General features: G+C 39.1%; 1 non-coding gene across 1 annotated transcript; it reads left to right on the top strand.

Annotated features, from left to right (window-relative positions):
• Positions 1-2,765: 2,765 nt before the first annotated feature.
• On the top strand, positions 2,766-2,884 carry LOC111730911. Its single transcript, XR_002776863.1, has one exon. It is a non-coding gene; the product is annotated as a 5S ribosomal RNA (ribosomal RNA).
• Positions 2,885-10,691: the final 7,807 nt, after the last annotated feature.

Here is a 10,691-nt window from a genome sequence, read left to right as displayed (position 1 = left end):
GCTCCAGCCATCACATCGTTCTTCTGAGCAGCAGAATAGAAGAAGAGAGGAAGGAGCATATGCCACCTCCCTCCCAAGACTTCCCAAAACTTCCACCCATTACTTCAGCTTACTTATTGAAGTAATCTAACTTACCTAGCTGCGATGGAATCTGACAAATATAATCTTTTAGTCTAGAAACAATATGCTCAGTGAAACACTGGGATTTTCATTTAAGAGAGAATTGGAGAGTAGATATTTGGTAGGCAGCCTGAAAGACAATAGCGGGTACGGTCATTAGGAAATCCAGTTTGTTCCACCACACGTGCCCATAGCATTTATTGAGCAGTCCTTATATAACAACCACTTTTACTTGAGAACTTTCAGCTCCTTTTGATGTGCTGGGTATGAAGATACTCAATTTGTTTGTCCTATTCATTCAGCAAACCTTTACTGAATGCCAGTCAATGGCAAGCATAGCACTGAAGATGAACAGATGAGTAGGATGCAGCTTTTGAATCTTCCCTCACTTTATCACCACTGCTCCTGCTGCGTGGATTTGTGCCACTTACCGCGACACTGCACACTCACGTTGTGAAAACAGCCGTGACCCCCTGCAGAAGGGGAAATCTCAGTCATATCTTGTGGGGGAAGAGAGGAGGTCTTGGAATTTTAGGCAACACCAAGAACCCAGAAAATACGGAATGCAGTGTGAATATCTATTGTTTCAAACTGAAGAGAGCTGTTTCCCCGAAAGGGAAAAAGTGAGATTTCGTACTAAGAATAGAGCAAGAGAAACATCGGCCCAGTGCCTTCAGCTGAGAAATGAATTTCATCAGAGTCACAGTTATTGTCTATTGTCCCCATTGGTGTTTCTGGTTGGGCTGAGATCAGATTTCCACTTCAGTTCTCACAGTTGGCACTATTACTTCCCTTTGTGTAACTTTTGGGAAAAAATTCAATATGAATCACATTTTGTTTTTAGTTCCCACCAAAGAGAGACTTTTTTCTCCAGATATTTTTTTCTTTTCATTTATTTAATTATTTTTAATTTTTCAGTTACAGTTGACATTCAGTCTTATTTTATATTAGTTTCAGGTGAACAGCATAGTGGTTAGACATCTATATAATTTACAAAGTGATCCCGCCGATTAGTCTAGTTATTATAATATTACTGACTATATTCCCTATGCTGTACTTTACATCCCCGTGACCGTTTTATAACTACCGATCTGTACTACTTAATCCCTTCCCCTTCCTCACCCAGTCCCCCAAACCCCTCCCATCAGTTTGTTCTCTGTATCTATGAGTGTTTCTGTTTTGTTTGTTCATTTGTTTTGTTCTTTAGAATCTACATATAAGTGAAATCATATGGTGTTTGGAGAGACTTTTTTTTTTTTTTTTTTTTACTACGATGAGAACAGATCCAGACTTAGATCAAAATACTTACATCACAGTGGAATATCTTTTAGGAGTAAGGTCAGGTCCTCTGCCATTCATTGTTTCCGAGTCTGCAATCGCAGGACTGTTCCCATCCTAATTTAGAATGGAGTGCACCTGCTGTCTAAACCCTTTGACTTCCTTTAGCTCACACTTCCTTCGTTTTTTGTTTTTCTTTTTTTATGGTATTTACAAACCTGAGATTTATTACTGGATGCTTCCCAGTCAAAGGAACAAGCAAAACTCAAACTTCAAGGGAACAAATACCTAATTTCCTGATTCCCAGGCTTTCTTGTTCTTATAGGCGAAGTCTGGATCTTCAGTCTTCCCAGAGGGTCTATGAGTGGTCAAATAGTCTTTCAAAACTTTCTTTCTTTTAGTTACCCAGATTATGTTTCTGATGTTTGAAGCCAAGATTGTTTTTTTGGTAAAAAATGCATAACGTGAAATTTACCAACTTACCCATTTTTAAGTGTATAGTTCAGTAATATTAAATATATTCACATTGATGTGAAAAAGACCTCCAGAACTAAAACTCTATACCCCTTAAATGATCACTCCATATATCCGCCTCCTCTAGGCCCTGGAAACCACTGTCCTATTTTCTGTTTCTATGAATTGGACTACTTTATATACCTCATATAAATGAAATCATATAGTGTTTATCTTTTGTGACTGGCTTATTTCACTTAGCATAATATCCTTAAAGTTCATGCACATATGTAGCGTATGATAGGATTTCCTTCCTTTTTAAGGCTGAATAATATTCCAGTGTATGTATATACCATTCATCCATCGATGGACATTTGAGTTGCTTTTACCTCTTGGCTGTTGTGAATAATGCTGCAGTGACCATGGGAGCACAGATATCTCTTTGAGACTCTGCTTTCAATTCTTTTGGATAAATATCCAGAAGTGGGATGGCTGGATCATGTGTTGGTTCCAATTTAAACTTTTTGAGGAACCTTCACACTCTTTTCCTCTTTCAGTTTTAACGCACAGATATGTAATCTTAATTTCTGCAGATTCAGACATGTGTATCAAGGAAACACCAATGTTTTTGGCCGACAATGAGGAAAAAAGGATGAAGCAGAATTTATATCAAATTGAAATGATCAGAATGAAGTTATAGTAAAATCACAGGAGTGAGCCTTCATTTTGAGATCAGACTTGAAATTTTTCAATCTGATTTTTCGCTTTCTACTATTTTTGGCCTGTTCTCATTAAACCTCATTTTCCTTTACTAGAACGAGTTCTCAAAGATGAAGAAGAGTTAGAGATCACTTTTTTTTTCTCTCCTCGCTCTCTTAATTGTTAAGCAGGTGCATTAAAACCAGACAGAAAACATCTATGGCCATGCCACCCTGAACAAGCCCGCTCCCATCTGATCGTGGAAGCTAAGCAGGGTTGGGCCTGGTTAGTACTTGGATGGGAGACCACCTAGGAAGACCAGGTGATGTAGGTGTAAAAAATAAATAAAATATAAAATAAAAAGTTAGGGATTGTAAGCTGACAAGGTCCTTGCAATCCGTGAGGTCAACCAAGGGTTGCCTCGCCTAAAAAATACATACATACACACATAGTAAAATAAAACCAGACAGAAACCAAAACTCTGGCATGTGCACCGTTACATACACATTTTTATGCCTAAAGTTACATGTGCTGTGTTACACCTTTACACTAGGTTATTTTGATTGTTGTGCACACACACACAGAAGATCCTATCTCTTAAACAGCCTTAAACAGTCTAATTTTGAACATTTTTTTCTGTCCTAGCGGGACCCAGGCATCGGTATTTTTGTAAAGTTCCCCAAGGCTGGGAACCGCTGTGCCAAAGAGAAAGGGCAGATTACTACTGCTTTCCCTCCAGCAGCATGATTTATAAATTTTTATATTAAATTTATTGGGTGACATTGGTTAGTAACATTATATAAGTCTCAAGTGTACGATTCTATAATACATCATCTGTATATTGAATTGTGTGTTCACCACCCAAAGTGTAGTCTCCCTCTGTCGCCATGTGTGTGATCCCCTTTACCCTCTTCACCCAAGCCCCTTCCTCTTCGGTAACCACCATACTGTTGTCTGTGTCTGTGAGTCTGTTTTGTTTTTGTTTTGTTTGTTTGTTTGTTGCTTTCAGTTGTATATCCCACATATGACTGAAATCGTGGTTCTTGTACTTTTCCGTCTGACTTATTTCACTTGGCATTTTTATTAAAAAATGACACACAGACTTTCATTTCAAAATGAAAGTGCCGTAATCTGTGACATTTATGGTCTGATAAATAGAAGAGCAAGTGTCCCTCAAGGATTATTCTCTCTACAAGAAGGAACAGATGGATAAGTGTATGTACTGTGAACTGATATGCCCGCAAATTAATTTCTATTAAAAGTCATTTTTCTATCTTATGAATATTTAACCTAATTTTGGCTTATGTGTTATTTCTCAGATTTGTATGGCACTTTGCACTTTTCAGAGAGCTCTAGGTCTCACTTGGGATGTCCACTGCGGAGGGTTCCCACACATTTTGCTTCTTGTGATTCTAGTGAGTATTGAATGCTTGTGACTCACTATCACCGGAATGTTTCCCCTTTTAATTCTTTTTCACAGTCGGCCTGCTGGACTCCTTCAACCTTTGATGTTAACGGGCTAACTTTGTGGTTCATTTCCTGTTATTTGCAACTTCAGAATTAAACACATAAATGAAGTCAAAGCAAGTGAAAAGCTCAGGTCAGCTATCTTGTTAAGGGTCATAGCTGTGGTTTTGGAAGGTCCCATTGCAACAACTGGCTTGTCCTCCATCCATTCCCCCAAACGAAGACCTCTCCCGCGGAGGCATTTACCAAGGTTGGCCAAAGTCTCTCAGAAAATGTGTTATCTACGTGAGCGGTTAGTTTTTTCTATGCCGAATCACATATTTTGTTGCTTGGGAAATATATTTTATGAAACTCAAGTGGATAATTTGTTCCAGTGTATGTATGCAGTGTGTAAGGCCTTGTCCTTAAACATCCTCTACCCCTGAGATACTGGGAATAATAATATGATATAATTTGCTTGTTGGTTGGCAGGAGGAGGTGAAGAGGAGGCATTCCGGGCAGTTCGTTTTCTTATGCAGAATTTCGAGTCAGAAGTACTTGCCTTCATCGCAGTTTATAACTCAGTTCAAAATTCCAAGGTCATAAACTTGAGCATCCACCTCACAAGTTGATTGTGCAGATTAAAGGAGATAATGTAAGTTATGCACAGTAAATGCTTCTTAAGCAGCCACCTAGTATGATTACTAATTAGAAAAACATTCTGATTTTAGTATACTTTCTGTCACAAGAAAAAGATTGAATTTGACCAATCTTACCTGCGACCCTACTACATGCCAGGCTCATGCTGTACATGATGGGAGGCAGCAAAAAAAGACCATTTAGGAACTAGGTGGGGAGAAGAGCTATCTGTATGTGACAGAGTCTATATTCTGAGGCAGTCTATAAGGATGGGCAATGGTTTGAGCTCAAGTCGGGGTCCTGGTCCCCATGGGCCGGAATGGAGCTTGAGCTGGGAGTTCAAGGATGAAGAATGAGTAGGAATTCCAGGAAGGAGAAACATCTTGAACTACCGTGCTGTTACCTCCATGTTCGGCTCTGATTCCTACAGGCCTTGGCTGCACTTTGCAGTAGGTAATCCCTCCAGACAAAGAAGAGAGCAGCCGACAGTCCCGGGCTACCGCCTACCTCCAGCCTGTGAACTCTCTAGAAATAGTAGGAGCTCCGAAACCTGGCTGCACCCAGCCCTGAGCCAGCTCCTGCGGCAGGAATTATGACTGACAATCTTACCAGGACCCCAGGACCAAGTAGGTGGAAGGGGAATTCTGCAAATGAGCAAAAAAAAAAAAAGGCAGGGGGAATGGGGAGTGGGCTGGACTGAAACTGTAGCCACTATAGGCCATAGTATTTGGAATTCTGATTTTCTGCTTTCCAGACAGAAAACTCAAAATCTGGACTATTCCATTAAAAAACCAGAAATCTAACAACCCTGTATGTAGTCCCCCTGCATTGTCTACAGGTCGCCACATTACGGTCATTGTCATACTGACCCCTATACCGTACAGACACTTCAGAAAATGTTCAATATGTTGCTCGTCTCTTTGCCCTGCCGTGCCCAAATTTTCTCTATGATTTCTTACAACCCCCTGCCCCCTTCCCCCTTCCTCTTTTCCCCCTTCCCTGCTTGTAAATCATGTGATTCTATTTTTAAATGCTTTCTCTTTGTCCTCATCATCCTTATCCTTTAGACTTTTCACCATATCCTCTTTTGGACTTTTTCTAAAACAAAACACTAATAATGAAAACTTTCCTAAAAGTTGTTAGGATGTTATATGCAGCATGTACTGGGAAAACTGGGTTAGTTACCCCTGGAACCACCCCAGACTTCACTCTGAGAGTGGAGTGTATAGATTGTAATGATGATGTGACTCTGTTTTTCAAAAAGAAAGAATTCAGGCACGACTCCAACAGCATCAACCAGAACAGCTTCAAAAATAGATCTTCCGCGTAAGTATTCATATTAAAAGATAATTTTTTTTCAGTCAGAACAAATAATCTTCTAAACCTTTAAATAATCCTGAAAATGTATTTCATATAGTATGCCTCAAATTTACATAAACGTGTTTTATATTTTTCTTTGTTTATTTTTAGTACTCAAATAGTAAAGGCAAAGGTTTATCTAAGTTCTAAAGATACTGTTGTTTCCTTGACAGGAAGTGAAACTACCAATGTTCCACAAAGCAAAGTACCTAATTTGATGCTGATTCACCAGAAGAAAACAGTCTGAAACATAATCAACTAAACATTTGAGTGTAAATGTTCTTAAAATTATGTTGCCTTAAAAAATCAAATTGCTTTATAGACAGAGTCATGTAATGGTGTGATCCACAATTTAAAATATATTTTAAGAATTTATGACTTCTGTGCTGATTAGAAAACACAAGTCACAAGCATTTAACATTATGGGTTAGGGTAGTTGGAGTTGGACGTGGAAGGAGAAGTCACTGTAAAATTTTAAGAACAAAGCAATGTCAGGCCATATATACTACTTTTTTATTTTTCAAGAGTCTGCATTTTTTGGTGAACTTTTTATATTTTTGCTTTAACCCGGTTAGAAAGTTACATAGCTTTACACAGTGTCAAAGGTTTGTTTTGTTTTGTTTAAATAATTACTTTGTCGGCTGATTGTTTAGTTTACCTTAAAACCTTCCAAATTACTTTTTAAATTATAGCTTGTAATTCTTGCAATATATGCTTTATCACTTTCCTCACTTTACACCCATGACTTCCTCTATGAGAGTAACTGGAAGGCAAAATACTAGAATTTACAGCTTCCTTTACCACTAAGGGTTGCCATGTGACATCCTAGCCAATGGAGTCTAGGTGGAAGTGCTTGGAGATGGCTTCCTTCAGGATTTAAAAAAAGAGGCCAAGCTGTATGAGGACAGTCTGTGTATTTTACCTTCTGCTTTCCCCCTTTTTCTGTGCAGAATTAAGGCCATTGGGTGAATGAGAACAACAAAGAGATAGCTTTGGACTCGAAGCTAGCTGAACTTTTTCATAAATGAAGCTTTCCAACAAAGATTTGAGCTACCACGTAGGTAGGAATTTCCCCATCCCCAAATGTGTTCAAGCAGATGCTGACTGGCGCCCGCCCAGGAAGAGTGGAAGCGGGGGTCCTGCACTCATGTAGGGACTGTACATGTTTCATTCAAACATTTTTTGCTCAAATATGCCCTGAAAGAATTTTGAACAACTGTGTACCCCCTCACACATTTTATTTTGGCTTCTAAATTTTTTAATTTTTAAATTTTCCTTTAAGTTCAAACTGACATATTTGTGAAATCATAGGATAAAAAGCTGCAAAGAATGTGATTTCTGGTGTACTGTATACATTATGCACATACTTTAAATCTGTTTTATTGCTTCAAAATCTTGGCACAGCTCATTTAGCTCATTCAGTTAATGGAAAGTGCCTGATCTATGACCTAAAGGCAAAGCCAGTCCTCTCTATCAAGTCAGTCAGCCAAATCAAACTTTTAAAGAATTGTGCAAGATGTTAGCTCTCTCCTTGCTCGCCAAACAAGGGCGGACCTAAAACTGACATGATTCTTGCCCTCATGGCGCTTGTGCTCTAACGAGAGAGACAAATCTTAAAGTGTTTCACAAATAAACAGTAAATCACAACTGGGAAGAGTGCAATAAAGAAGGTGTTAGTGGAATGTATAATAGGAGGTGGGTGGGTAGTCTGGGAGAGCTTTCCTGAGGAAGTGACATTTAAGCCAAGAGCTGAAAGAAGGAAAATGGAATTCTTCAAAGAAAATATGATTTCATTTTTCAAATCAAATAAATGTGAAATATTATATCACTTCTACTTCTAACGCTCAGGTGAAACAGTTTGTTACCTGGATAAAGTAAGTTGCCATTTCTATCTATATCTATCTATATCTATCTATCTATCTATCTATCTATCTATCTATCTATCTATATTTCATTTTACCAAAGCCCTCTTTTTTCAGGTCCTGAGAGAGAAAAATCTAGTCTGGGATAGAGCTTTTATGTATGATGTAATTTACAGTCTCTTCTGGGAGATAATCAACAATACTGATAAAATACTTGAGCAACCTCTTTGTGGAAAGTATGTTTACCTCCCAGCTGACTGACTGCTGACATTCCTTAACCAATAGTTCCTTTACGATACCACTTATATCTCTATCAAAAGAGGATCTTTGAATTGGCTCCCTCAGGAGCCCCTTTCTTTGTGGAGTTCGAAATAAAGCCTTGGTTTTGGCTCCTTAGCAATCTGAGAAGCTGGTGAAGGGGAGCAGAATATGTCACCCCAAAATATGCTTGTTTGGCATAAGGATTATCTTGAGCCAGTTATTTTTAAGAAACGGCAGATACAGGAGCTCTAAAAACACAGTAGACGTTATCCTTTTGTAGGAGACATTTCTATTTATAAGAGAAATCTCCATATGCAAGGATGTCTCCCCCTCTGTAGCAGGAAGAGATGGATGACTCCAAATCTCTAGAAACTCATATCACTGGAGAAGGCAAGGACTTCAGTCTGCATAACAACCTTACCCTTGTTTACTGTGCTCTTGGTGTTCACCTCCCATTACTGGCTCCCCTCACTCCAACATCTTTGTCTTTGGCTACAGATGGTATTTAAGGTGCTGGCTTGGGACATTTCAGGGAGTTACTTAGTTTTCCTGGGTCTCTCCCATGTATACAGGAGATATCCACGTTACTAAACTTCTGTTTGTTTTCCTCTTGTTAATCTGTCTTTAATTACGGGGGATTATCAGCCAAGAACCTAGAGGGGTAGAGGGAAAATTACTTCTCCTCCTGGACGCTGACTGTCTCTCTGGGAACTGTTCCCTCAGGAGCTGTACATTCCTGAATTATTCTTTGGTTTGATGCTCACTCTGCTAAGATTCAGGGTGAACGAGGCATACACATTTTTTTTTTGTTTTTTGTTTTTGTTTTTGTTTTTTTAGGCAAGTGAGAGAAAGATCATCATGAAAGGGGAAATGGGCAAAGGGAACCGAGACTGACCTCTTCACCTCAGGAGCATTGTCAGGCAGGTTATTTATCTCCAGAAAGTATATATGGAATTTGAGGTTTGGAAATCAAGTTCCTAAAACTCAGTCCCCTGCAATGTTCTCATATACCTCAAGTGGGAAATGTTTTGCAGTTTGAAGGCCTTAAGCTACATGACTCCTATATGCTTGGGGCAGAGGCTTATACAGATGACCATAGAGAGTGACTTATCAGAGGTCATGTCAAGAGGTTATTCTAAGGGCTCTGGGATGGAGGCCCTTCGGGCAGCATCCTACATCTTTTCGAGTTTCCTCAAAGCTCACTCTTCTCAGTGGTGGTCCTTCGAGGACAGAGTGATTATTATTCACTGGTTATTACTGCAGAAAGATCATGGGGTGCTTTAATCTGAAATGTGGACTGTGATAAGTAGACTAGAAAGAAACAGAAACTATTCTGAATTTGTCCCCTACGGGTTGGAGCATTTGAAACTTAAGGGTTTGTTTTAAAAAGTAAGCTTCAAATCATTATCATTTGAACTGAAAGATTGTATATATTTCATGGGAAGACAGGAATTTTTTTTTAAAAGATACTTTTGGTTTTAGCTTATCACTTATAAATGTCAACTTAAAATTTTCACTTCCTTTCTTGATCTAAATCTCACTTCTCTCCTACAAGTCATTACCCAGAAATACCTAGGTTTTCACATGTTCGCTTTGCTTTTCCCCACTGAGCTGTAATAAACTTAATGAAATTCAAACCTAGGACAATGCACCGGAAAAATACTAACACAATAACCTGGGTTGCAAAACTTGTTTAGCAAGTTTAAGCTGGAGGTTAATTAAAACCTGTTTGGAAACCTCTTAAAATACAAACTGGAATGTAACCCACACACACAACCACATAGATTTTTCCCTCAGGAGCTTTCTCTTCATCACTTCCTTGGATTTTGGTGGGAACATTTTCCTAGAGTTCCATCTGGTCTGGCCTGAGACCACCATGTCTATGACCATGGGTGTCCATGATCATGGCATAACCCTTTTCCTCCTGTTGGAGAGAAAAAATTTCCCCTTTCCCTTATTAGTTCTTCTGACTAGTCAAATAATTGAGATGACATAAGACAGATTAACAGGAGAAAATACTTGAATTTAATTACATATGTACATATAGGATTCCATAAGAATACGGAGCCCTAGGATAAATTCGGGCCCATAAGGCTTATGTGCCATCTTGAACTAAGGGGAAGGGTGGGAGGTGCTGGTGGTGGTTTGGGACCTCAAAGGGCAGGAAGGCAAGTCACATGGAGATGGAAAAGCAAATGTTTGGTAAACAAATGTTTGCTGGGCCATCTTAACAATGGGGCACATGGACTTTGATCAAATGGGCCTAGCAGGATTCCTCTCTATCACACCTAGTTCATATTACACTATCGTTATCTAGGATGATAGCTCCCTTCCTGAAGCAGGTCCTCTATGTATATTCTTTGAGGCAGTTAGAGAGATGTTCAAAGTTTCTTCCTGAGTGTTTGTTTCTTAAAAAGTCGTCATCTGGGGTGGCAAACTCTGCTCCTCTTCACTCCCATCCCTGGGGAGGAGCAGTTTTTTTTTTTTTTTTAGGCGAGGCAACCCTTGGTTGACCTCACAGATTGCAAGGACCTTGTCAGTTTGCAACCTCTTATTTTTTATTTTTATTTTTTG

This window comes from Pteropus vampyrus, unplaced genomic scaffold, assembly GCF_000151845.1.
Source record: "Pteropus vampyrus isolate Shadow unplaced genomic scaffold, Pvam_2.0 Scaffold339, whole genome shotgun sequence".
NCBI lineage: Eukaryota > Metazoa > Chordata > Mammalia > Chiroptera > Pteropodidae > Pteropus > Pteropus vampyrus.
Note: the sequence above shows the minus strand (reverse complement) of the source record. Positions and strands in the feature narration are given on the sequence as shown.